Genomic DNA, 26,735 nt, shown 5'->3' on the forward strand with positions numbered 1-26,735 from the left:
ATGCCGGAGAAACACAGGTGGTCTATTCCGTGGTGCCACACCACAAATGTATCGTCTACGTACCGCCAGAAGCAGGAAGGCTTGAAACTTGACGACTGCAATGCTTTTCCCTCAAAGTCTTCCATAAAATAATTGGTCATCATAGGAGACAGAGGACTTCCCGTGCCGACACCGTCCACTTGTTCAAAATCCTGGTCGTTGAATAAGAAGTAAGCACATGTTTAAACAACGCCACAATATCCTTCTAAAACTGGCTGCTGGTAAGCAGTAGTTCTGCGGAGGTACTTTCGTAAATAAAGATACAACGTTAAAGCGAACAAAAACATTCGACAGCTGTAGCTTAAATGTCTTCAGGCGTCCTATGAAGTCCTCTGAATTCCGGATATGATGGTCACACTTACCTATGAGAGGTCCCAACAGTGTAGTAAGATGTTTGGCCAGAAAATAGGTTTAAAATGGTTTAAATGGCTCTGAGCACTATGGGACTTAACATCTATGGTCATCAGTCCCCTAGAACTTAGAACTACTTAAACCTAACTAACCTAAGGACAGCACACAACACCCAGCCATCACGAGGCAGAGAAAATCCCTGACCCCGCCGGGAATCGAACCCGGGAACCCGGGCGTGGGAAGCGAGAACGCTACCGCACGACCACGAGATGCGGGCAGAAAATAGGTAAGAGCTCCAATGTTGCTCACTATTGGGAGAAAAGGAGTCCCATCCTTACGTTTCTTGGGTAGGCCGTACAGTCTTGGGGTAACTGCAGCCTGTCGTCGTAGGCTCTTAATCACTTCACACGGAATAGAACTCTGCTCGAGAAGATCTAATGTTTTTCTCTGGATCTAGCCAGTCGGGTCCTCTCTTAGACTGCGATAGGCAGGATTGTCGAGCAGCGCCTCCATCTTGCTTTTGTATTCAACTCGTTAGAGAAAGACTGTGGCGTTCCCCTTGTCGGCACGTAATAACAAAGTCTTCGTCTGCTCTCAAGTCTCGCAGAGGCTTTCTTTCTGCTGAGCTGATGATAAACTTTCTTGATGAGGATCATGTTAAAATTCTGTAGATGTACCTCCCAATCCCTTCTGTAATGTCACTGGGAAACTTCAACATTGCCTGTTCTATGCCAGCTATGGTATCTCGGATTGGAGATGTCTATGGTGTTGGTGCATAGAGCAAACCTTTCTCCAGCACTGCAACAGCTGTGTCGTCCAGGATTCTGTCTGTTAGATTAAACACATTGTGTCGACGTGGTGCATTCCCTTCTTGCGGTTGGGTCTCGAGACGAGTAGATTTTGACATTTGGCGAACCTTGGGTTGTTTTCACCAGTCAGCTAGCGCGCAGGTGGCACTCTCTATCCAATTCCAGGATACAGCTGAGAGTTTCGAAGAGATCTTCAGATGCAGTGACAGTAATTTTGTGGAGCCATGTGCACCTCCCATCATCCTGTATTCTTCTACAGTCACTCAACGGCGACACTTTCCCATACACTGCAGCGTTATCAGCAGAGTCACCGATTGCTGCTGCCCCATTCACCAGATCGTGTACGTACATGAAGAACAAGAATAATGCTGTCACACTTCCCTAGGCGCTCCTGATGATATCTTTGTCTCTGATTAACACTCGCCGTCCAGGACACAGTACTAGATTCTATTACTTAAGAAGAAGGTATCAGATAGATTATATAATGGTAAGACACAGATTTAGGAACCAGGTTTTAAACTGTAAGACATTTACAGGTGCAGATGTGGACTCTGACCACCATCTATTGGTTATGAGCTGTAGATTAAAACTGAAGAAACTGCAAAAAGGTGGGAATTTAAGGAGATGGGACCTGGATAAACTAACTAAACCACAGGTTATACAGGGTTTTAGGGAGAACATAAGGGAACAATTGAAAGGAATGGGGGAAATAAATACAGTAGAAGAACAATGGGTAGCTTTGAGGAATGAAGTTGTGAAGGCAGAAGAGAAGCAAGAAGGTAAAAAGACGATGGCTGATAGAAATCCTTGGGTAACAGAAGAAATATTGAATTTAATTGATGAAAGGAGCAAATATAAAAATGCAGTAAATGAAGCAGGCAAAAAGGAATACAAACGTCTCAAAAATGAGATCGACAGGAAGTGCAAAATGGCTAAGCAGGGATGGCTAGAGGACAAATGTAAGGATGTAGAGGCTTATCACACTAGGGGTAAGATAGATACTGCCTGCAGGTAAATTAAAGAGACCTTTGGAGAAAAGAGAACCACTTGTATGAATATCAAGAGCTCAGATGGAAACCCAATTCTAAGCAAAGAAGGGAAAGCAGAAAGGTAGAAGGAGTATATGGAGGGTCTATACAAGGGCGATGTAGTTGAGGACAATATTACGGAAATGGAAGAGGATGTAGATGAAGATGAAATGGGAGAGACGATACTGCGTGAAGAGTTTGACAGAGCACTGAAAGACCTGAGTCGAAACAAGGCCCCGAGAGTAGACAACATTCCATTAGAACTACTGACAGCCTTGGGAGAGCCAGTCCTGACAAAAGTCTACCATCTGGTGAGCAAGATGTATGAGACAGGCGAAATACCCTCAGACTTCAAGAAGAATATAATAATTCCAATCCCAAAGAAAGCAGGTGTTGACAGATGTAAAAATTACCGAACTGTCAGTTTAATAAGTCACGGCTGCAAAATACTAACAAGAATTCTTTACAGACTAATTGAAAATCTGGTAGAAGCCGAGTTCGGGGAAGATCAGTTTGGTTGGATACCGCAGAAATATTGGAACACGTGAGGCAATACTGATCCTACGACTTATCTTAGAAAATAGATTAAGGAAAGGCAAACCGACGTTTCTAGCATTTGTAGACTTAGAGAAAGCTGTTGACAATGTTGACTGGAATACTCTCTTTCAAATTCTGAAAGTGGCAGGGGTAAAATGCAGGTAGCGAAAGGCTATTTACAATTTGTACAGAAACCAGATGGCAGTTATAAGAGTCGAGGGACATGAAAGGGAAGCAGGAGGCAGTGGTTGGGAAGGGAGTGAGACAGGGTTGCAGCCTCTCCCCGATGTTATTCAATCTGTATATTGAGCAAGCAGTGAAGGAAACAAAAGAAAAATTCGGAGTAGGAATTAAAATCAATGGAGAAGAAATAAAAACTAAGAGGTTCGCCGATGACATTCTAATTCTGTCAGAGACAGCAAAGGACTTGGAAGAGCAGTTAAACGGAATGGATAGTGTCTTGAAGGGAGGATATAAGATGAACATCAACAAAAGCAAAACGAGGATAATGGATTGTAGTCGAATTAAGTCGGGTGATGCTGAGGGAATTAGATTAGGAAATGAGACACTTAAAGTAGTAAAGGAGTTTTGCTATTTGGGGAGCAAAATAACTGATTATGGTCGAAGTAGAGGGGATATAAAATGTAGACTGGCAATGTGAAGGAAAGCGTTTCTGAAGAAGAGAAATTTGTTAACATCGAGTATAGATTTAAGCGTCAGGAAGTCGTTTCTTTCAGTATTTGTATGGAGTGTAGCCATGTGTGGAAGTGAAATATGGACAATAAATAGCTTGCACAAGAAGAAAATAGAAGCTTTCGAAATGTGGTGCTACAGAAGAATTCTGAAGATTAGATGGGTAGATCACATAACTAATGAGGAGGTATTGAACAGAATTGGGGAGAAGAGTAGTTTGTGGCACAACTTGACTAGAAGAAGGGATCGGTTGGTAGGACATGTTCTAAGACATCAAGGGATCACCAATTCAGTACTGGAGGGCAGCGTGGAGGGTAAAAATCGTAGAGACCAAAAGATCAATACACTAAGCAGATTCAGAAGGATGTATGTTGCACTAGGTACTGGGAGATGAAGCTTGCACAGGATAGAGTAGCATGGAGAGCTGCATCAAACCAGTCTCACAAGGGAACCTCCCCATCGCACCCCCCTCAGATTTAGTTATAAGTTGGCACAGTGGATAGGCCTTGATAAACTGAACACAGATCAATTGAGAAAACAGGAAGAAGTTGTGTGGAACTGTGAAAAAATAAGCAAAATATACAAACTGAGTAGTCCATGGGCCGCATAGGCAACATCATGCAGAATGTGAGCTCCGGAACGCCGTGGTCCCGTGGTAGCGTGAGCAGCTGCAGAGCGAGAGGTCCTTGGTTCAAGTCTTCCCTGGAGTGAAAATTTTACTTTATTTATTTTTGCATAGTTATTATCTGTCCGTTCGTTCATTGACGTCTCTGTTCACTGTAATAAGTTTAGTGTCTGTGTTTTGCGACCGCATCGCAAAACCGTGCGATTAGTAGACGAAAGGACGTGCCTCTCCAATGGGAACCGAAAACATTTGATCGCAAGGTCATAGGTCAACCGATTCCTCCACAGGAAAACACATCTGATATATTCTATACGACACTGGTGACGGCATGTGCACCACATGACAGGAATATGTTGTCGACCCACCTAACTTGTACACTTGGCGATTCTTCTACCTTGCCCGATTTAGGTTTTCTTGTGGATGTGATAATCACTCCCAAAAAAGTGATGAAAACATAAGAGTTTGTCACATAAACTGAAAATAAAAATTTTCACTCAATGGAAGATTTGAACCAAGGACCTTTCGTTCCGCAGCTGCTCACGTTACCACGAGACCATGGCGCTCCTGCGATCCTATTCTCCTTGATGTTGCATATGTTCCCATGAACTACTCAGTTTGTATATTTTGCTTATTTTTTCACAGTTCCACACAACTTCTTCCTGTTTTCTCAATTGATCTGTGTTCAGTTTTTCAAGGCCTATCCACTGTGCCAACTTATAACTAAATCTGAGGGGGGTGCGATGGGGAGGCTCCCTTGTCAGGACTGAAGACCACACAACATGACGTTTCCGAGCCAACCACATAACTGACAATTAATTCCATATACTCGGAGCTTACTTCAGTCTGTATTGGGGCACGGTGTCAAATGCTTTCCTGAAATCTAGGAATATGGAATCTACCCGTTGACCTTCATCCGTGGTCCCGTGGTTCATCCATGGTGTCAGAAAAGGACAAGTTGTGGTTCCGCACGAGCGATGCTTTGTAAATCTATTAGAATTTGCGGATGTAACTTTTCTTCTTCAAGGAGACTGAGGAATGAAACCCAAGAATCGGTCGAACCAGAATTTTACACGCTAGCTCCTTCGTGGATAATTCACATTTCCTGAAAAATCGTCCAGCCTGCTAGCCACCCTTCGTACTATGTTTTATGTGTTCAGTCCACTTTAAAAAGCTCCAAGTACGTACTCGTAAAAGTTTAACAATTGTAACTGTTTCTAGTGATTGGATGACAATCTTAGACTACAACAAAAATTGACTCTGTTGTCGGTTTAGGCGCAATATTTTATTCTTCTTTTTTTTTTTTTAATGGGTCAAGTGGCAGTGCTTACTGCAAGCGCATATCCTCTGCACGTTGTCCAGTATTTCATTACAGTTTTCTGGTACTTATACTCCTCATCTGTGAACTACCTCATCTGTCTTCTAACGCTACCGTTCAGGACCTTCATATATGCCGTCACACGTTCAGACATCCTTCGCACGCTGTACACAAAACAAGGAATGGCCTGACAAAGTGCCACTTCTGTGTCCAGTGTTGGTGGTGAGCGTATCTTGTTGCTCCTCCACATCAAAGCAAGCCTCAATAATGGTCACCATCCTGACAGTCAGTAGTATTCCAAATGTTGTCGCCTTGTCCGCAGCTCGTGGTTGTGCGGTAGCGTTCTCGCTTCCCACGCCCGGGTTCCCGGGTTCGATTCCCGGCGGGGTCAGGGATTTTCTCTGCCTCGTGATGACTGGGTGTTGTGTGCTGTCCTTAGGTTAGTTAGGTTTAAGTAGTTCTAAGTTCTAGGGGACTGATGACCATAGATGTTAAGTCCCATGGTGCTCAGAGTCATTTGAACCAATTTTTGTTGTCGCCTTGTCCACCTGGACACTTTCCTTGCTGCTTAAAGCCCCATTTCCTGACACTAGCTACGTTCTGTGGCTGTATGATCCTTCAAAGGACGAGCGGAAATTATGTCCTCTCGGACGCTAGTCGCACGAGAGCGCTGAGTATTGTTCTCCTGAACGCAAGCTAGGCGTTTGATTCCGGGCAACGCGAACAGCGATATCGTGGAACGACAAGCTGCAGTTGTAATCAGCCACGAATCCCGACATGGGCTGGTGGATGTTTATCCTTCTTACATGAGAATTAACACAATATTTATACATGCATCTAGCTTTCACATACGATTTTTGAATGAAAAATCTGGTATACAGAATGTAGGTAAGTTATTCCTACCTGCTGTGCGTGGTTGCACTGAAATGTTAATAATGTAAATACACTAGACGCCATTTCGCCATTTGTCACATGCCGCCTTCATGGTGATGCACCTTTAATGGCCACCAGCATAGAATCGTAAAGTCGCTCTTAGTCTGTTGATCGATTTTAATTGATTGCCTATTCCGTGATGTAATCTGTAATTCGATCGTTCATGCGGCAATTGAAAGAAAGAATATTAGTAGAGATTCGTAGGTAAAGTGATTTAGAAAGACAATATTCGGCTTTTTCTGTGGCACCCTCCGGTTAGGTGCGTGTATGATCGAGTCCCTAAGGCGCCTGATGGAGAGCTGCATCAAACAGTCTTCAGACGAGGCTCAACAACAATAACAACAACAACAACAAGATCTTTGAGATGGATGACAGGTAAATGGCTTTCATCCGTTTACCGACTTCACGTGAGATCAAAAGTCTTAGGATTTTTCAGTAGATCTGTATACAGAATTTTATCTCACGAATTCATTGTACGACCTTCTCACTACCTTGCCAAAGCCCATTTAGTCTTCTCCCAGCTCTTGTTTGTCAACAAAATTCTGGCTTGGTTCAAACTTTTGATGTAGCTTTCTTTGCTTTCACAGTAACCTTTTAACACAGCTATAGTACTACGGCGAATCGTTCCAACAGCCTTCAACATTGCTCGGTACCTACTAGGTCTAAAACTTTGCTTCCGCTGTTTTTTTCTGGAAGTTCGGGGCTTTATTGTGAAAAAATTATGATTCATAGTATTGCCAATTACATTGTCCCATCTTTCGGATAGATAACGAATCCCGTTGTGGAAGCACTGGGTGTCTTTTGTGGGTATCCATGAATCGACTCAATTTTGCACTGGTTCATAGGATCGGGAGTGCTGGTCAGCCAGACTGTATGCCACTGATCGAAAAAGGAGGTAGTCAGAGAGAACAACGTATGGTTAATACGGCGGGAGGGATAGGAATCCTCAATTCAACGTTTCCATGCATATTTTGACGGGTTTTGCGACATGGGGTCGAGCACTGACCTGCTACAGAATTACCTTTACGTGTCTATCGCTGTATTGTGGCCGTTTGTGTTTCAGTGCTGGGCTCGAACGCATCGATTGCTTTCGATAATGGTGTCCTGTGACTGTCTTCATCTGTTTCAGTAGCTACGAAAACGTTCTGTCTTCCCCCGCCATGCCGGTCTTCGACATCAAAATCACAGTTCTTAAGGCGTTGAAAACATTCCCTGCAGGTTCTACCATTAATAGTTCCCTCACCATTGGTCTTACCCAGCATTATAAGAGCCACAGCCGCAAATTTTTTTCATGTTAAAGCAGAAAATTAAAACTTCGCGTAAATGGCGAGAAATGGGTACGTACGTTGACGTACTTCGTCGAGAATAACCTTATGATGCAATCACAAATTGACTAATATTTTTATGGCATTATGTTTACAGATGCCTAAGCTTATTGTATTACACTTATGACGAACCACCTGAAACCCACTTTCCGCTACTGTCGTCTATTGTAAAACGGCGGAAGCAAAGTTGTAGACCTAATACATGTCTAAAATATCTTTTACAATGTAATGATGTTTTAACCAATTATTCTCTACATTTTCGACCCTTGAAATGCATGTATGATGTTGACTTCTCACGCAATCTGCATTCTGTTACTTGTTGCACTTGCTACACAGAAAGCAGTTTTCCGCCTTTCTCAGTGTCATGGTGCTAAAACAGGTTTACGATCACCGATCAGCTCCCTCTACACTAACTGAATGGAGAAGTTCCTGTCTGTTTGTCACCAGAGTATCTAAGAAGGAATCATACCTGACTGCCCAGGGTCATTTTCGTATCAGACGCTTAGTGCAATATCAGAAGGGATCAAACGAAGGGTAGAGCCACGGGTCGTAACACATCTGAAATGTAACGTCCACTGTTCAAAGTGGCCTCAATGCGAACAAGAGGTGACAGAGACGTGTAACCAATGGCACCCCCATACCATCACGCCGGGTGATACGCCAGTATGGCGATGACGAATACACTCTTCCAATGTGCGTTCACCGCGATGTCGCCAAACACGGATTCGACCATCATGATGCTGTAGACAGAACCTGGATTCATCTAAAAAGTGACTTTTGCCATTCGTGCACTCAGGTTCGTCGTTGAGTACACCATCGCAGGTGCTCCTGTCTGGTTGTTGTCTTGCAGACGTCCCCATCTGTTGACTCAGGGATCGAGACGTGGCTACACGATCCGTTACAGCCATGCGGATAAGATGCCTGTCATCTCGACTGCTAGTGATACGAGGCCGTTGGGATCCAGCACAGTCATTCGATCTCGACCAACGCGAGTAGCAATGTCGCGATACAAAATCTGCAATCGTGATAGGCTACAATCCGACCTTTATCAAAGTCGGAAACGTGATGGTACGCATTTCTCCTCCTTACACGAGGCATCACAACAACGTTTCACCAGGCAACGCCGGTCAACTGCTGTTTGTGTATAAGATATTGGTTGAAACTTTCCTCATGTCAGCTCGTTGTAGGTGTCGCCACCGGCGCCAACCTTGTGTGAATGCTCTGAAAAGCTAATCATTTGCATATCATAGCATCTTCTTCCTGTCGGTTAAATTTCGCGTCTGTAGCACGTCATCTTCGTGGTGTAGCAATTTTAATGGCTAGCAGTGTGTATATTCCTTTCTGGCCTGAAGTTGCAAAATATGCCACGTAGTGACATGATTGCGATGAAGATATACTGGTTACAGTGCTCTCTATATAATATTCATTGGATGAATCAAAATGTGCTCATTTCAGTATACTGTCATCGTCAGGTGTTCTGTAAGTACAGTAATAGGTTGTAGTCTTGATTGAACCTACAACAACCCAAAATGAACTTCTTCTTAGACCACGAAATTAATAAAACAATTAACTTTCACTACTTAACTATCAAAAACACGAACAACAAACATTGTTTCGAAATTTATGAACAGCCTACCACAACGGACTGTATTATCAGTGCTCACTTATGTCATCCCAAAGCCCGCAGATTCGCATTCTTTCAAACAATACTTAACAGATTCATAAATATACCACTTGAAGACAAAGCAATTCAGAAAGAAATAAAAATCTTAGAGTACGTACCCAGTAGAATTGTTATTACTCCAAAATTATACGACTATACTACGGTAAAACGCAACCAAAAAAAGATGAATATACATAAAGGAATAACACTAAATACACATACAACGAAAAACAAGTAAGCAACATACGCAACCACAACTTATCCAGGAAACATCTCAAACAAAATTTAAAAAAATATTCAACAAAACCAACACCGCCTTTGTATATCAAAAGAAACCCGGCCTCAAACACAAAATCTAATAAAGGTAACTCGACAGTTGCTACACGTAACAACCATAGCTTTTACAAAATTTCATGTAACGCATGCCACAAATTCTACATAGCACAAACCGTCACAAATTTCAATATCAAACACAAAGAGCACACTAAGGACACTGAAAACAACCCACCCACGTTTTCTTAACATCTACAAACAGAAAAACACGACGTAAAATCCATAAACGAAGTACTGGAAATCCTCCAAACTACGCAAATGGGCGCAATCATGAACACCCTTGAAGAAATTGAGATATCTTTACACCCAAACAAATAACTTTCTAAATCTAATGAATGAACAAACCGACCTCTAGTACAAAAAGTGTATTGAAAACTTTCATGATATTATAAAACAGGAAAATGAGTAAAAATCAGAGATACTAAGGAACACAAATCCATAGTAACAGCGTACAACAAAGACATAAAACCGAGAAAACATGAGAAATCATAGAACATGACGAAATTATTACGCAAAAAATAAAAAATAAAAATAAAGCATAAAAATCTCACAGAAAACCAAACGAAATTTTATGTAGAAAACGTAATTAGAACTAAACCTGAGAAAATAATCAAAACAACCGAATGTAAACATGCAATATCGCTGATCCACTCTTAACAAAATTGTTAAGCGGAGAAAAACTGGCTAATCTATATCTAAAAGGCAGATATAACATTACATCAACAACGAACATCCAAGTAACGTCTAAAGACAAATTCCAACATAGACACCGTATTGCAGTATCGATGTTACTAGTAAGGTAAAAATACCAATCGAATGCATAATATATTTCCAATCATAGTTATAGTTTATCATATCAAGACTATAACATATTGATGGATTTACAGACCACCTGGAGATGGCAGTATATATTTATACTAGTTATTCAAATATTAATACTTATTTAACTTTACATAGAGATTACGTTGGTGTGGGTAATAGATAACAGATGTTGTTAGCTGAATCGATCATTGCCTCAAGACATTCTTCTAGTTGAGTGAGCATTATTTTTTTTCTCATACTGCACCAATACCACAACAGTCAGCACCGCACTTTACACGTGACAGCTGCAGCCCTTCTGATTGTTGCTGGTAATAGTGCTTCGACGTCGGGGTGCATGCGTTATTAGCACGTTCCAAGCTGACATTGGGCGCAGTAACTGAGGTGAGCGACCGTGATGGAATTCCCCATTTACAGTCGCTCCCATCAGTCACAGCACCGAGCGCGCGCGAATAGTAATTTGAGCTTCAACTGGTGGCTTTATCTAAGCGCGGTATAAGCTGGTTTCCTGCACCGAGAATAGCTGCTTTTTCACAACACGTTCAAAAACAATGTCACACTTTGTCTTTAACTCATCGCTATACCTTACACATAATTTTAACCTGTCTCAGACCATGAACCTACGGCCAGTGTTAATATTTAAGTTTACTACACATTAATGTGAATACCTGTGAACAGCATGAGTAACCATCTTTCGCTGCGCAGACCTCTGCGAGACGTGCAGGGAGAGATTCAGTGAGGTTCTCAAACGTACCGACGGGGATGTGGAGCTATTCCGACTCTAGCGCCGTGGCCAGGTGCGCTAGGTTTCACGGTTGAGGATACATAACGCTTACAGTCCAACAGAGGGGGTCCCACAGATTCTCGACTGGGTTTTAATCCGGGGAGTTTGGTGGCCAGGAGAGTACTCTAAACTCATCCTGGTGCACTTAGAACTACGCTCGTTCAGTGCGAGGTGTGTGACATGTTGCGTTGTCCTGCTGGTAGATGCCATCGTGTCGAGAAAAAACAAACTGCATGTAGCGGTAGGCTTGGTTCCCAAAGATAGATGCGCATCTGTGTTGATCCACTTTGCCTTCCAGAATGACATCATCAACCAGGGAATGCCACAAAAACATTCACGCAATCAATACCTCCACTGCGCGATAACAACGGTGAAGTCACTGATGACAGTGCCACTAAAGCAGAGTTATTGAACACGGTTTTCCGAAACTCCTTCACCAAAGAAGACGAAGTAAATATTCCTGAATTCCTATCAAGAACAACTGCCAAGATCAGAAACATAGTGGTAGATATCCTCGGTGTAACAAAGCAGCTTAAATCACTTAATAAAGGCAAGGCCTCCGGTCCAGATTGTATACCAGTCAGGATCCTCTTAGAGTATCCTGATAAAATAGCTCCATATTTAGCAGTTATATACAATCACTCGCTCACAGAAAGATCCGTACCTAAAGACTGGAAAGTTGCTCAAGTCACACCAATACCCAAAAAGGGAAGTAGGAGTAATCCGCTGAATTATAGGCCTATATCACTAACGTCGATTTTCGGTAGGGTTTTAGAACATATACTGTATTCGAACATTATGAAGTACCTCGAAGAACACGATTTATTGACATATGGTCAGCACGGATTCAGAAAATATCGTTCTTCTGAAACACAACTAGCTCTTTATACTCATGAAGTAATAAGTGCTATCGACAGGGGATGTCAAATTGATTCCATATTTTTAGATTTCCAGAAGGCTTTCAACACCGTTCCTCAAAGGCGTCTTCTAACAGAACTGCTTGCCTACGGAGTATCGCCTCAGTCGCGCGACTGGATTCGCGATTTCCTGTCAGAAAGATCACATTTCGTAGTAATAGACGGAAAGTCATCGAGTAAAACAGAAGTAATATCCGGCGTTCCCCAAGGAAGTGTTACAGGCCCTCTATTGTTCCTGATCTCTATTAACGACATAGGAGACAATCTCAGTAGCCGTCTTAGATTGTTTGCAGATGATGCTGTCATTTACCGTCTTGTAAAGTCATCAGATGATCAAAGCGACTTGCAAAATGATTTAGATAAGATATCTGTATGGTTCGAAAAGTGGCAATTGACCCTGAATAAAGAAAGGTGCGAAGTTATTCACATGAGTACTAAAAGAAATCAGCTAAACTTCGATTACGCGATAAGTCACACATATCTGAAGGCAGTAAATTCAACTAAATACTTAGGGATTACAATTACAAATAACCTAAATTGGAACGATCACATAGATAGTATTGTGAGTAGAGCATACCAAAGACTGCGATTCATTGGCAGAACACTTAGAGGGTGCAACAGGTCTACCAAAGAGACTGCTTACACTACGCTCGTCCGCCCTATTCTGGAGTATTGCTGTGCGGTGTGGGATCCACATCGGGTGGAACTGACGGATGACATCGAAAAAGTACAAAGAAGGGCAGCTCGTTTTGTATTATCGCGAAATACGGGAGATAGTGCCACAGACATGATACGTGAATTGGAGTGGCAATCATTAAAACAAAGACGTTTTTCGTTGCGACGGGATCTTCTCATGAAATTTCAATCACCAGTTTTCTCCTCCGATTGCGAAAACATTCTGTTGGCACCCACCTACATAGGGTGAAATGATCATCACGATAAAATAAGAGAAATCAGGGCTCGCACAGAAAAATTTAAGTGTTCGTTTTTCCCGCGTGCTGTTCGAGAGTGGAACGGTAGACAGACAGCTTGAAGGTGGTTCATTGAAACCTCTGCCAGGCACTTTATTGTGAATAACAGAGTAATCATGCAGATAATGCTCCCTCCTGGTAGCAGGGTGTTTGCTTTCAGACGTTTCACGCCATACAGGCCAACGGTCATCTTTCCGATGGAGCACAAGGCATGATTCATGTGGAAAGGCCACCTGTCGCCACCCAGCGGCGTCCAGTTTCAGTATTTTTGTGCAAAGTCCAGCCTTCGTTGCCGAAGAAACAGCAGTCAGCATCGGTGCATGAACCAGGCGCCTAATGCGGAGGCCCATACGCAGCAACGTTCGCTGAACGGTCGTTGAGGAGACAGTATTGGTGGCCCCTTGGTTCATCTGAGCGGTCAATTGCTCATCATTGCAATTCTGCTCGCCCGTACACAACTCTGCAGTTGTCGTTCACCCCTGTCATATATGGCTCATAGTGTACCACAGTTGCCTCGGCGCCGGGACAGCACCATAATGTCATGCACGGTATACATTAGCCACGGCGGCAGAGGAACAGTTTACAAACTTACCCGTTCCGGAAATGCTTCCACCCATGGCCCAAAAGCCAATGTTCATGCCCTTTTGGACGTCAGATAAATCACTCCGTTTCCACATTATGACGACAACTACACTATTTTCCGCTAGCCCCCCCCCCCCCCCCCCCCCCTACCCTCAACTGCTAGTGCTCCCACCTGCCGCCTGTGTGTGTTAACTGCACGTTAACGTGGAACATAGGCGGTGGTCACATTAATGTGACTGAACCGTGTATTTACAAATGAATTAAAGTAACTGATGCTATTCAAAATATTCAGGTTCTAATGTCTGTCTGTCCTTAAGTAAGGTAGAGTGGTAAATAGCAAAATTTTAATCAGGTACTAGCATTATGTTAAATTACACTACTGGCCATTAAAATTACTACACCAAGAAGAAATCCAGATGATAAACGGGTATTCATTGGAAAAATATATTATACTAGAACTGACATATGATTACATTTTCACGCAATTTGGGTGCATAGATCCTGAGAAATCAGTACCCAGAACAACCACCACTGACCGTAATAACGGCCTTGATACGCCTGGGAATTGAGTCAAATACAGCTTGGATGGCGTGTACAGGTACAGCTGCCCATGCAGCTTCAACACGATACCACAGTTCATCAGGAGGAGTGACTGGCGTATTATGACGAGCCAATTACTCTCTCACCATTGATCAGACATTCTCAATTGGTGAGAGATCTGGAGAATGTGCTGGCCAGGGCAGCAGTCGAACATTTTGTGTATCCAGAAAGGCCAGTACAGGAACTGCAACATGCGGTCGTGCATTATCCCTCTGAAATGTAGGGTTTCGCAGGGATCGAATGAAGGGTAGAGCTACGGGTCGTAACACATCTGAAATGTAACGTCCACTGTTCAGAGTGCCGTCAATGCGAACAAGAGGTGACCGAGACGTGTAACCAATGGCACCCCATACCATCATGACGGGTGATACACTAGTATGGCGATGACGAATACACGCTTCCAATGTGCGTTTCCGCGATGTCACCAAATACGGATTCGACCAACATAATCCGTAAACAGAACCTGGATTCATCCGAAAAAATGCCGTTTTGCCATTCGTGCACCCAGGTTCGTCGTTGAGTACACCATCGCAGGCGCCCCTGTCTGTGATGCAGCGTCGAGGATAACCGCAGCCATGGCCTCCGAGCTGATAGTCCATGCTGCTGCAAACGTCGTCGAACTGTTCGTGCAGATGGTTGTTGTCTTGCAAACGTCCCCATCTGTTGATTCAGGGATCGAGACGTGGCTTCACGATCCGTTACAGCCATGCGGATAAGATGCCTGTCATCTCGACTGCTAGTGATACGAGGCCGTTGGGATCCAGCACGTACGATAAACCGCAATCGCGTTAGGCTACAATCCGATCTTTATCATGGTCGTAAACGTGATGGTACGCATTTCTCCTCGTTCCACGAGGCATCACAACAACGTTTCATCAGGCAACGCCGGTCAACTGCTGTTTGTGTATGAGAAATCGGTTGGAAACTCCCCTCATGTCAGCATGTTGTATGTGTCGCCACCGGCGCAAACCTTGTGTGAATGCTCTGAAAAGCTAATCATCTGCATATCACAGCATCTTCTTCCTGTCGGTTAAATTTCGCGTCTGTAGCACGTCATCTTCGTGGCGTAGCAATTCAATGGCCAGTAGTGTATTATACACTAAATTACTGAAAATGAACACTGCAGCATGTGAAAAACTATTTGATACCCGGAAAGTTAACTTGCTGCTGCTCATCAGCAGTCTCGCGGTCGGCAGTGTATTTATAAAAACAACCTAACGGCCTAATGACCTTCTGGCAATCTCCCAACAGCAGTGCGAGTCGCCACACGTGGCACATAACCACGCTTTGGCTATCCCTGTGAACGTTTGACTGGTCTTTCTACCTCCATTCACTTAAGTTTGTGTTCATTGTTTTGCCCTGGTTCGTTGCCTTCGTCAATAACGTACTTCGTTCGCATACGCGTACACACCATCAGAATGAAATTGAAATATACTGTACACAACAGGACATTTCTGCCAACGTTCGCAGAAACTGCCCTCTCACTTTTTTAGCATGGCTTCCTTATCTCCCCACTGTTTTTGACGTAAGTAAAAACATTATACACAACATATTACACAAGCGTTGTGCGTTTTTCATTCACGTTCAACCACGAACCAACGGAACAGTCAGTTAACGCGAAAATATTACTCTTACTAATACGAATAAACACTAAGCGGGCGATGAAATTAACTGCAGCGGAAATTATTCGGTATTTCCTCTTAAATGCTATGCTAACGTAAATACGACGAGAAAATTCGTGAAATTAGAGCTAATGCAGAGGCTTATCGACGTTATTCTTCCCACGCGCTATTCACGTGTGGAACAGGGAAGAGGGATCAGTTAGTGGTACCAGAAGTACCCTCCACCACACACCGTCAGGTTGCTCCTGAATTTTCTCTATAGACGTAGATTCTCGTTTTTGAAATATTTGAGCAATTTAAACTTCCTGGCAGATTAAAACTGTGTCCCGGACCGAGACTCGAACTCGGGACCTTCGCCTTTCGCGGGCAAGTGCTCTGCGACGAAGTTTCGTATCAGCGCACACTCCGCTGCAGAGTGAAAATCTCATTCTGGAAACATCCCCCAGGCTGTGGCTAAGCCATGTCTCCTTTCTTTCAGGAGTGCTACTTCTGCAAGGTTCGCAGGAGAGCTTGTTTAAAGTTTGGAAGGTAGGAGACGAGGTACTGGCAGAAGTAAAGCTGTGAGGACGGGTCGTGAATCGCCGGCACGGTAGCTCATTGAGGCGGTGTTTCGCGTCCATACACTACCAAAATTTTTTTCCCTAACAAAAAAAAACAAAAAAACAAAAACAAGAAAAAAGCGTGTTCGGTCAGAGGGTTACGTGCCCTCTGTAATAAAAAAACTGAGTTAATCGATCGTCAACGAACTTAAACGGATGTCTTACGACGTCCGCCCATAACAGACGCAACGAACAAAAGCGAACAAAATGAGATTTTTTTAAAAAAAAAAAAAAAAGAAAGTTGGTGGAGCACTGCCCGCGAAATGCAAAGGTCCCGAATTCGAATCTCGGTCCGGCACACAGTTTTAATCTGCCAGGAAGTTTCATATCAGCGCACACTCCGCTGCAGAGTGAAAATCTCATTCTGCATTTGAGCAATTGTTCACAAAATATTATTACACGCTAAATACCCTTACAAATTATGCTTGTAAAGTAGATCATTCAATCCATTATCTTTGCACCAGCGTGACTCTCCGATTTAATAGCTATACTCTATATAAATATTGTCTCTCGGCTTCTTTCTCCGCTTTAATAACAATGTACTTTGCTTCAATCCTGCTACGTGTTTCATTCATGCTAATAAAATAGTTGCCGTCATTCGCAGTACACAATGACGATGTTTCCTACTGCACAGCACTTCACACAAACTTGACAGATTCAGACAATCACGGTCGTCTGTCTACATTATTTAATTACATCGAACACTTACTTCTTTCATTTAAGTTTACCTTGCTCAGTACTACTTGTATGTGATTGTTGCGAACATATACCTAGTACTTTGCGTTAATACTTAAATATAACAACATATTTGCGATTTGACAATGAAATAGTGTTTGTTGCCTCTCATTTATCATTATCCCTTAGTACATTCTTATGCATATCATCGTCACAATTAATTACATCCATCGCAACACCTATATAAGAATTTCTCTGATAACATTCATCTACTTTATCATTTGTTTCACATTTCCACATAAACAATTCATTGTTGAAACATTTCCTTCCACGCAACATTTCGAGATACATTTTAGCATTACTCTCGGTACTATCAATATTGAAATTGAACAATTCGTGTTGCCTTCAGTATTTACTTCCTTAGTTTCGTGAAAAATTGGAACTTTCAATGCGATATGAATTTTTTGCAAGGCTCGCTCCCCAATCTAATCTGTAGCAGATATTGTTACAGATAATCTGATTTCTTCCTCTTCAACTTGCGATTGTACCCTATCAAACTTTTCTGAAGTATCGACTTTTGCACTTGAGCTTTCTTCGATTTTTCGGTTAGGTCTTTCGACGTTTTCACTCGCACCCTTTCAGTCTTTGCCGTCAATCTTTATTAGTTCCACATATATTCCTTCGTCAGTCCTTGTAAGGCTGTTTATAAGGGGCGATCAAAAAGTTTCAGTTTGAGAGCTTCGCTGCAGCGTATATACATCGTATCGCGAGTTCGATGCGGATATACATGCACCAACATGTGGCCAAGGGATTAATTTGGCATTCGTCTATTACCGACGTGGGTGCGGCAAATGCACAAACGTGAATTATGGCAGCGTTATTATCAAAAGCGTCCAAACAGAACCAACGTGCTGTTATTCTTTTGTTGGCTACCGAAGGACAAACACCGGTAGACATCCATCGGAGAATAAAGAATAGATATGGGAAAGCATGTCTGTCGAAAACCGCCTTTGTGGAATGGTGCACCAAGTTCATGATACCGCACGTCCCTGTATTGCAAATGCTGTAACGCAGTAGGTACGGCAGGGCCGAAGATTCCTTTCGGGCGAGGATGTGCAGAAGGCAGGCTACGATTTTCGGGCTGAAACGACGGTTTCAGTTTTTCGCTGATGTTGCTGAGGGATGTCGCCACTGTGTTGACTGTCTTTTCCTTTCAGGGGCGGCGTGGGCCACTCACGTTTCGCCGCCAGTCACAAAAGAGTCAATTAACTGTTCACCTTCCAGTTCGAAGTGCTCGAGAAATTCCCATGTAGATGCGATTCTGTTGACTTTTTGTTGATCTATGAGCTGTCCTATTATCTATTTCATACACAATTTTCGGTAACGAAGTTTTCAGTAATGATTTCTTGCAGAAGATACCTGCAGATGATTGTGGTCAGCTCGTCGAAAGACAGTCGACGATCGCCACGAATAATTTCTTCCATTTGGTTCACTACTTCACCAATCACGATTGAGGGACGCCCATTCTTTTGTTCAACATGAACATTCATTCTGGCAACTTTAAGCTCTCGACACAATTTGTACACATTAGTTCGTAACAGAGACACTCATTTCAACACGGCTATACAAAAGAGCTTTCGGCCAACTGAGACAAGGCAAAATATCGGCGAACCAGCTTGTTACGCAGTGCTAAGTACCATCCAAGAACACCTGCAAGAGGCGCGTAGGGTCACTCTGGAAGCACAACTCACGATCGATGACACTGAGGAAGCAACATTCTGCACAGCTAAGGTTCAAGTGGCTCCGAGCACTATGGGACTAAACATCTGTGGTCATCAGTCCCCTAGAACCTAGAACTAATTAAACCTAACTAACCTAAGGACATCACACACATCCATGCCCGAGGCAGGATGCGAACCTGCGACCGTAGCAGTCGCGCGGTTCCGGACTGAGCGCCTAGAACCGCTAGACCACCGCGGCCGGCGCACGGCTAAGGGAAAGTCGCCAGGGCTTAATGTCTTCGGAGCAGAATTCGCAGAATTCTACCAATGCTATTGGGACATCCTCGAAGACACTCTTCAAGTTGTTGCTAATGACGTGTGGTGTGGTGCAACAGTGTACCTAACACTCTGAAAGAGGGCATATTACCACTTCTCCCGAAAACTGGTCGGACCACGCATGTATGCAACCAGCGTCTTTTCACACTGCTTAATGCAGATTTCAGAATCATTACGCACATGATCAAGATTCGTATGGAATCATTCTTGGGAAAGACTTTAGGCAGGTACCAACATTGTACCGTCCCTCGTAGAAGTATGCGTACTGCACCATGTGGGCTAAGGGACGTGATATGCTGAAAGAGAAAAGCAGTTGTATTTTTAGGCTTTTTTTTAAGCTTTTGACCGTGAGAACTACGAGTCTGTAATAGAAGCGTTGAAGAGGATGGCATATGGCGATCGTATTACGACAATCCTCCATGGAATGTTATCAAATGTTTCTTCTTGAATTTCATTCAGTGATCACCTCACAAAATCTCTCCGTAATGGTCGGTCTGTCTACTAAGGATCCCCGCTGTCCATAGCTCTGTACGCTATTGCCATTGAACCACTACAACGTCTCATTTAAAACAGAATTAGAGGATTGGTAGTGCACAACACGGGGATCCGCTGCACAGTACATGCAGACGATGTATCCGTTGTTGTGTCTTCCCAACAAGACGTGGCCTCCCTGGAAGACATACGTAAAATCTATATGAAGGCATCTGGCGCTCAGATCAACAGCACAAAGGCGACCTTACTTCCCCTAAGTAGGAGCTTTGTTGAAACTTCTGAAGTGACACGGGCTGAGCAACAGACCTCGCACCCTTCTCTGGGCGTCTGCTAGGTGGTTGCTCGAGGTCACGTGATAACTAAGAACTGGTCTGACCACCTGAACCGCATCAGTCCAAATCTCAGTCCGACGGTTACCTGAACCTCCTGTGAAAAGTGCAAACAACTCGTGTATCCGTCGCAAGAAAAATGTACTTCATGTCCCAAGTATTTCCGCTCCCTGAAGCTTTGGTGGCGAATATGCAGCGAGTATTCAACTGGTTTCCCCTCCTTGGTAATATTTTTAAAATTTCACGGCAGTCATTCTGGCTCCCTCACGGGACGGCCTTGAGCTCATCAGCGTCCGACAAATGCGCAACGCTCCTTGTCAATCGAAATGAGAAAAGAAACACAGCGATAGGGCGCATACCTTCTTCACAGTCTCTTAACCAACATGAGGCAAAGGAGCCGATCGCCACTGGTACACCTCACGCCAATTCCTCCCGAATATCAGGACACCCAGAAATATTTTCTTGAATTTAGTCATGTTCGCTCCAGTATATCAATCACGTCATTGCTGCTTAACAAGGCTTTAAACACAGTCATGACAAAGGCCGCACGGGGAAACTCCATTGAAGAAAGGGAATCACATGTGAAGTAGACAGTACTGTGGTGAAATATTCACCAGACTTTCCTGCCTTCACGTATTCGCTCACGACGGTATCTAATTGTCAATGACAAAATCCCTACAGACTACAAGCTGCACAGAAAACACCTCAGCGCAACAGCCACCTGCCATAAATGCGGAAACTGACTCGCTCGCGCATAGATTTGTTTGTGGACCAGAGCAGGACATGTGGAATTTTCTTAGCCACCGAGTAGCCTTCGCGCTATCTGAACGTTCGAGAACTGATGCGACCTGACAGTACGCGATACCGTTACGAAACAAAATGCAGCACTATGAATGATCACCTACATTATTGCGAAACGAGATGCTACATTATAGGAATATTTGCCCAATGATGAAGGGAAATATTTTCGTATTGCACGGGATGGGGATGATAATCACAAGAAAACATTTGGCAACATGCTGCATATCGTCATCAAAGTATCCACCGAAGTATGGTCTATAATGACAGTTCGTAGATAATCGACACAAAGAGAAAGCAGGAACCACAGAAGAATCTCTTAAATTCCTATAGCTATTTCGTGTAAGTGAGAGAGGTGTGTGAAAAGCATTAGAAGTCACCAAACAAAGAATAAATATAAAAATAATTATAAAGCTTATAAATTTCCTCAAAAATACAATTGACACACTCATTTGGAAAATGAACTTTGTATTATTTCATGATAATCAACTACAGAAGATTGCTTTTATTTAATTAGAAAAAATAATTTTATTTTATTTTATTGAAATGAAAAGCATTTCGCTGGCGAGCAGAGAACTTGTGTTCGATTCCTAAGCACATTCATTTTTTTTATTTTTTTCCGTTTTGCAATTGATATGAATAGTAGGGTTAATATGGAAAGTAAATCGATGTGAAATAATAAAGTAAATAAATAAATTTTTCAAACGACTTGGATTAGCAAAAAAATTAAAAATTTAATCCTGGCTCTTTCACTCGCACTGTTACATGTCCTCCATTTTTTCGAACGACTAGATGGATGGTACTTGTTATATGAATATTGGAAGCAAATATACTGGTGAGACCAACAACATCCATTGAGTATAGTCTTCGCGCAATTACATCGTTCCTTTCGAAGATTCAACAGAAAACAGACGTGGTTTACATTTTAAAATATTTATTTTTAGGGAATTATTTTTGATGCATACCAGAAATACGATAATATAACTTGAAAATTTGGTGCTAAAAGTTGAGCATGAAATATGCTGTGAATCGTTATTGTACCCGCGCGATTGTGCAATTCCCGCTGCGTTTCCAGAAGCAGGCTACAATTGTCAACTAATTATAAGATCCGGTCTAAGTGCCAAAGACAAAAAATTCGTTTTATTGTCAAAATATGGGCTATGGGCCTAACCTTCATCAGTAAAAACCGGGCTTTCTATTAATCAGTATGGAAGTGGTTTAAAACATTGCCACCAGAATGCGCCATGTGCTAAGTGCCACCTGTTCTGAAACAAAACCCAGGCTATGTGCCTGTGTTGATGTTTTTAGTTTGAGATTCGATTGTGTTCAAGCTGCAGTGATTAGTCCTGTCTTTGTGTTTACTATTGTGGTTTATGTGATGGATGAAACAAGAAAATGTCGGAAAAGGGGTGAAGATAGTGTTTCCCAAATAAATAAGAAGCTAAAAACCGAGAGAAAACTATATGAGAACAATAAGAAAGTTACTGTACCTCAAAAGCGACCTACACCTGATGAGGTAAGTGTATATGATAAATTTAACGCCTTAGGACTAAGGCTTTTTTGAAGAACTTCGCTTGATTATGATTTTTCTGTGGCGTTTTAAGCTAACCTACGTTTAGATTATGCAGGCCACGTTAGGTTATGTTGGACTTTGTTCCTGGACTACAGTAGACCTACTAACTGTGCAGAGTGGCAAACAAACAAGTTATTCGTGGCAGTCACAAATTACTTAATGCCTCTAATTCCCATAGTTGTTTATTGTAAATTTCATGCCAGCGCCACTATCAATGTAGAGACATTGCATTGGAATACAAATCAAACATATTCAATCAGTTTTACAAACTAGGCGAACTAGGTGATAATGTTAAACAAAACTCTTATTTGATGGGAAACTTAAGTGTATGCAATGTTAGAAGAAGGTGTCATGGTTCTTACAAAGAACCCGAGGAGAGTCGTGGACAGGATAGTGTTTTTTATACAGTTCCTGATGACAAAGGCGGACATTTTGAAGTCTGCAAAAAAACCTTTCTGGAAATACACAAAATTACGAGGTGAAGAGTGGAAACCTTGGTAAAAGCAAAAAAGAGTGACGATGTTACATACATTGAACATAAGGGAAATAAAAACAAAAAAAAAACAAATATACAGCTGCTGATGTGAAACGCATTGTTCAACACATCAAAAGCTTCCCAAGGATGAAAGCCATTGCACAAGGGCTAAAAGCTCCCTTCTGTTTTTAAACTAAGATTTAAATTACAGCAGAATGTATGAGGCTTTTGTTATGCATTATCCAAACACAAAAATTAGATATTTGTACTACAAAAAACTGAGATTTCACCGCCCAGGGAAAAATACGTGTAACACATGTGATCTGCTTAAAAGTAAAATGCTGAATGACTCAACCAATAGAGCTGTGCATTGTACTTAACCAGAATTTCATCATAGACGTGCCGAAAAAGCTAGAGTAGAGATGAAACGTGATCATGTATATAGAATGAGATTTTCACTCTGCAGCGGAGTGTGCGCTGATATGAAACCTCCTGGCAGATTAAAACTGTGTGCCGGACCGAGACTCGAACTCGAGACCTTTGCCTTTCGCGGGCAAGTGCTCTACCAACTGAGGTACCCAAGCACGACTCATGCCCCGTCCTCACAGCTTTACTTCTGCCCGCGAAAGGCAAAGGTCCCGAGTTCCAGTCTCGGTCCGGCACACAGTTTTAATCTGCCAGGAAGTTTCGTGATCATGTATATTCTACCACTCCTACAAGTGATACATGCACAGTATCCATAGATTTACAATAGGTTTTCTGTTTGCCAACACTGTCACACTGCCAAATGTATTATTTTCTCAACTTCCTTGTTAAAATTTGGGATTGCATATAGCAGATAATAATAAAGGTTGTATATTTCTTTGGCATGACGGCATGAGTGGCAGGGGAGGCAAAGAAATTGCGAGCTGTGTGTTAAGGAAGATTAAAAGTAAAATTACCCAGGAAAAAAGTTAATAGTGTGGTCTGACAACAGCTGCGGCCAAAACAAAAACCAAATGGTATTTTCCTATGGATATACTTGGTCTGTAATGATTTCTTTGACGAAGTTCACCCCAAGTATGTCGTCTCTGGACACTCATACTTAACATGTGACTGAGACTTTGCTCTAATTGAAAAAAGAAAAAGAGTAGAAAAATGTGAATTTTCTTTGGATCTTGTGAGAGTTTTGTGTAATGCCAATAGCAAAACTCCTTTTCTAACCACTATGATGAACGATGATGATTTTTATGATTTCTCCAAAGCAGCTAAAGAACACATCACAAAAACGTTAGAAATTTCCAAGGCCGTTTGGCTCAAAGTTTCCAAAACCTACCCAGGAAAGTGTTTACAACAAAAAAATTCAATGAAGTTGAAACGTGGATGCAAACGAATATGTTCAAAAAGGTGTGAAGATGGAAACCATAAAAGACTTAGATCTACCCCAGCTTGAACTAACAGCCAGGTTGGAAACTGAGAAGCAGGAGGACTTAAAAAAGATGATACCTAATCTCAAACAAGAAAACAAACTGTTTTACCAAAATCTGACTGAGTAAACACAGCAGCTGTTTATAGACTGTAACACTGCAATATTTTGTTTATAAAATAGTGTCAAATTAATACAAAATGTAACTTTTTAAACTTTTTTAAAAGGCATTTATTTTGAAATAAAACTTGTAAGAACACAGCAACGTGCTTGATTTTGTCTTTGTTCTTTAACTAGTTTGTTTGCTAACACAGCAGTCCTGCAGGCCTAACTGAACTGACTTTTCATAACAATATAATTATATAAAAACTGTAAAGAGTAGTTTCCAGGTTTTTGTAATAATAAAGTTATTTTATTATCCTTCCCACACCCCTTTAATACAGATATAAGTGTTAAACTTAGCCCAGTTTTTATGTTAGAGAGGTTGGCACATAGCCTTGTTCTTGTTTTGTTCCATCAACAATTTTGTTGTTGTTGTTAAGTGTTTTACGGTAACTTTACTCTAAAAATGTTTGTAGATTAACTGTCTTCATTTCTTTAGGCTATAAAAAAAACAAGTATATCAAAAAGGAATGCTTTCTGAAAGTTTTTTGCGATTTCCTCAAAATACCAGTTGTGGCACTTACAACGGATTTTATTGTTAGTCGACAATTTTGAAGCCTCGAAATAAAGTTTTTAAATAGGCGATAAAAATAAATTCACGATGTTGGCAATCAGGTGGGCAGTTTAGCGGTATTACTTCTACCGCGCAAGTCGGTTGACATTCGCTATCTATAAACTGCTATCATACATGAATGTAATTTAAAAGATTCTCAAGATACGTTTTGTAAATTTAACTTGTCGGTTTACTGCATTTGGTCTGAGTAATGGAAAAAAGATTTTTAGCGAGTCGGATAAACGATTGTCTTCATCTATACCCCGAGGACTAAATTAATCATTTATTCGTTATAAACGCAGAAGAACTTTAGGCAACAGACGCTGTTATGGAATATTGCGCCATGTAGAATGCGCTATTTTATATATACTACCAACTGCAACAATGATTTTCCTCCCTTATGCGATAAATAAAGTCCAATACCCGTCTCCAAAGCACTCTTACTAGGAGTTATTTTCTTGTAACAAATCTGAAAATTTTAATTCTTTACTAATCCAAATGGCTTGAGAAATTTATTTGCTTACTTCGCTATTATTTCTTATTTATTTACTTAGCTTATTAACCCTCCCATTCCTGCCACTTTTGAAACGGATAAAATACAAATGAAAAAAATTAATATACTTGGGAATCGGAGGCAGGTTCTCTGCCCCTAAGCCAAATGCTTTTGGTTGCTGCGTCAGCGACGGTTTCATAAAACAGCTTCTAGCTAATGTATACATAAGCGGTAGTCGTAAAGGTTATTTCCTTGACTTTTAGGAAAATGTGTTTGCATATCCCATATATTATGATGAAAAGTACTCAGTTTTCAATTATCTACTGGTTTTGTCAATTTTGGGCCGTTTGCGCGTCATGAACATAGGGGTGATTTTTTCATAAACGGGGATGGAATGGAGCGACAGGGCCGTTGAGCCAAAATATCTTAAAGTTTTCATTTCAGGTTGTCCTGCCAAATATGGGCCGTGTGTCTAAGCCCCCCCCCCCCCCCTTGTAAGATCTATACAGGGTGAACACGAGCATCATTCTTTCTTCTTTCACAGTATTCAAAAGAAGTCATTCTAACGTAGGCCTGTTTCAGACTGCAAGGCGAGAGCTACCGGAGTTTGAACTCGAAATGATAATTTCGACAAGACAAACTGGAAATTCTATTTCGATAGCTGTTCAAGTTCGAAAATTTCTCTACCCACATTGTAAGTAGTAAACTGGAAGTAGGTTTCTGGAGGCATCAGACACTCGTAGAAAACGCATTTAGTGTCATTTGAGCAGAATCATCCTGGCAGGTTTACAATCATCACTGAATGAAATAATTTCCCCTTCTTTTAGTGAGATATGTGTCGACTAGGTGGGGATAGCAACAGCTGCCATTTATATAAGACATCAAAAGATGTAAGAACTAGAGATACTACGCGCGTGCAGACACGTTAATTGGACTTCAGATCATGAGAAAAATGCATTTTGGTATGGTGAATGAAGTTATCTAGTAACTGAAGCTGGTTCTCGTGTGGCATCACCAACAGGAAAGCATTAACTTCAGTTTCAACAAGGTACTGAAGAACAGGTCGGGTACGTAATGGCGTATCGGATATTGACATTGATTTCTCTTGTGAAGTTGACTCAGTCAGGACTTCAGAATCACCATTTCCAGTTACTAGGTGATTAATTCATCACTTACTA

At 41.9% G+C, this 26,735-nt stretch overlaps 1 protein-coding gene across 1 annotated transcript in view; it reads right to left on the reverse strand.

The window, feature by feature from the left end:
* LOC124555629 (trimethyllysine dioxygenase, mitochondrial) overlaps positions 1 to 26,735 on the reverse strand; it is a 494,241-nt gene that overhangs the window by 158,788 nt on the left and 308,718 nt on the right. The window lies entirely within an intron of this gene.

Source organism: Schistocerca americana, chromosome X (assembly GCF_021461395.2).
Source record: "Schistocerca americana isolate TAMUIC-IGC-003095 chromosome X, iqSchAmer2.1, whole genome shotgun sequence".
NCBI classification, from domain to species: Eukaryota; Metazoa; Arthropoda; class Insecta; order Orthoptera; family Acrididae; genus Schistocerca; species Schistocerca americana.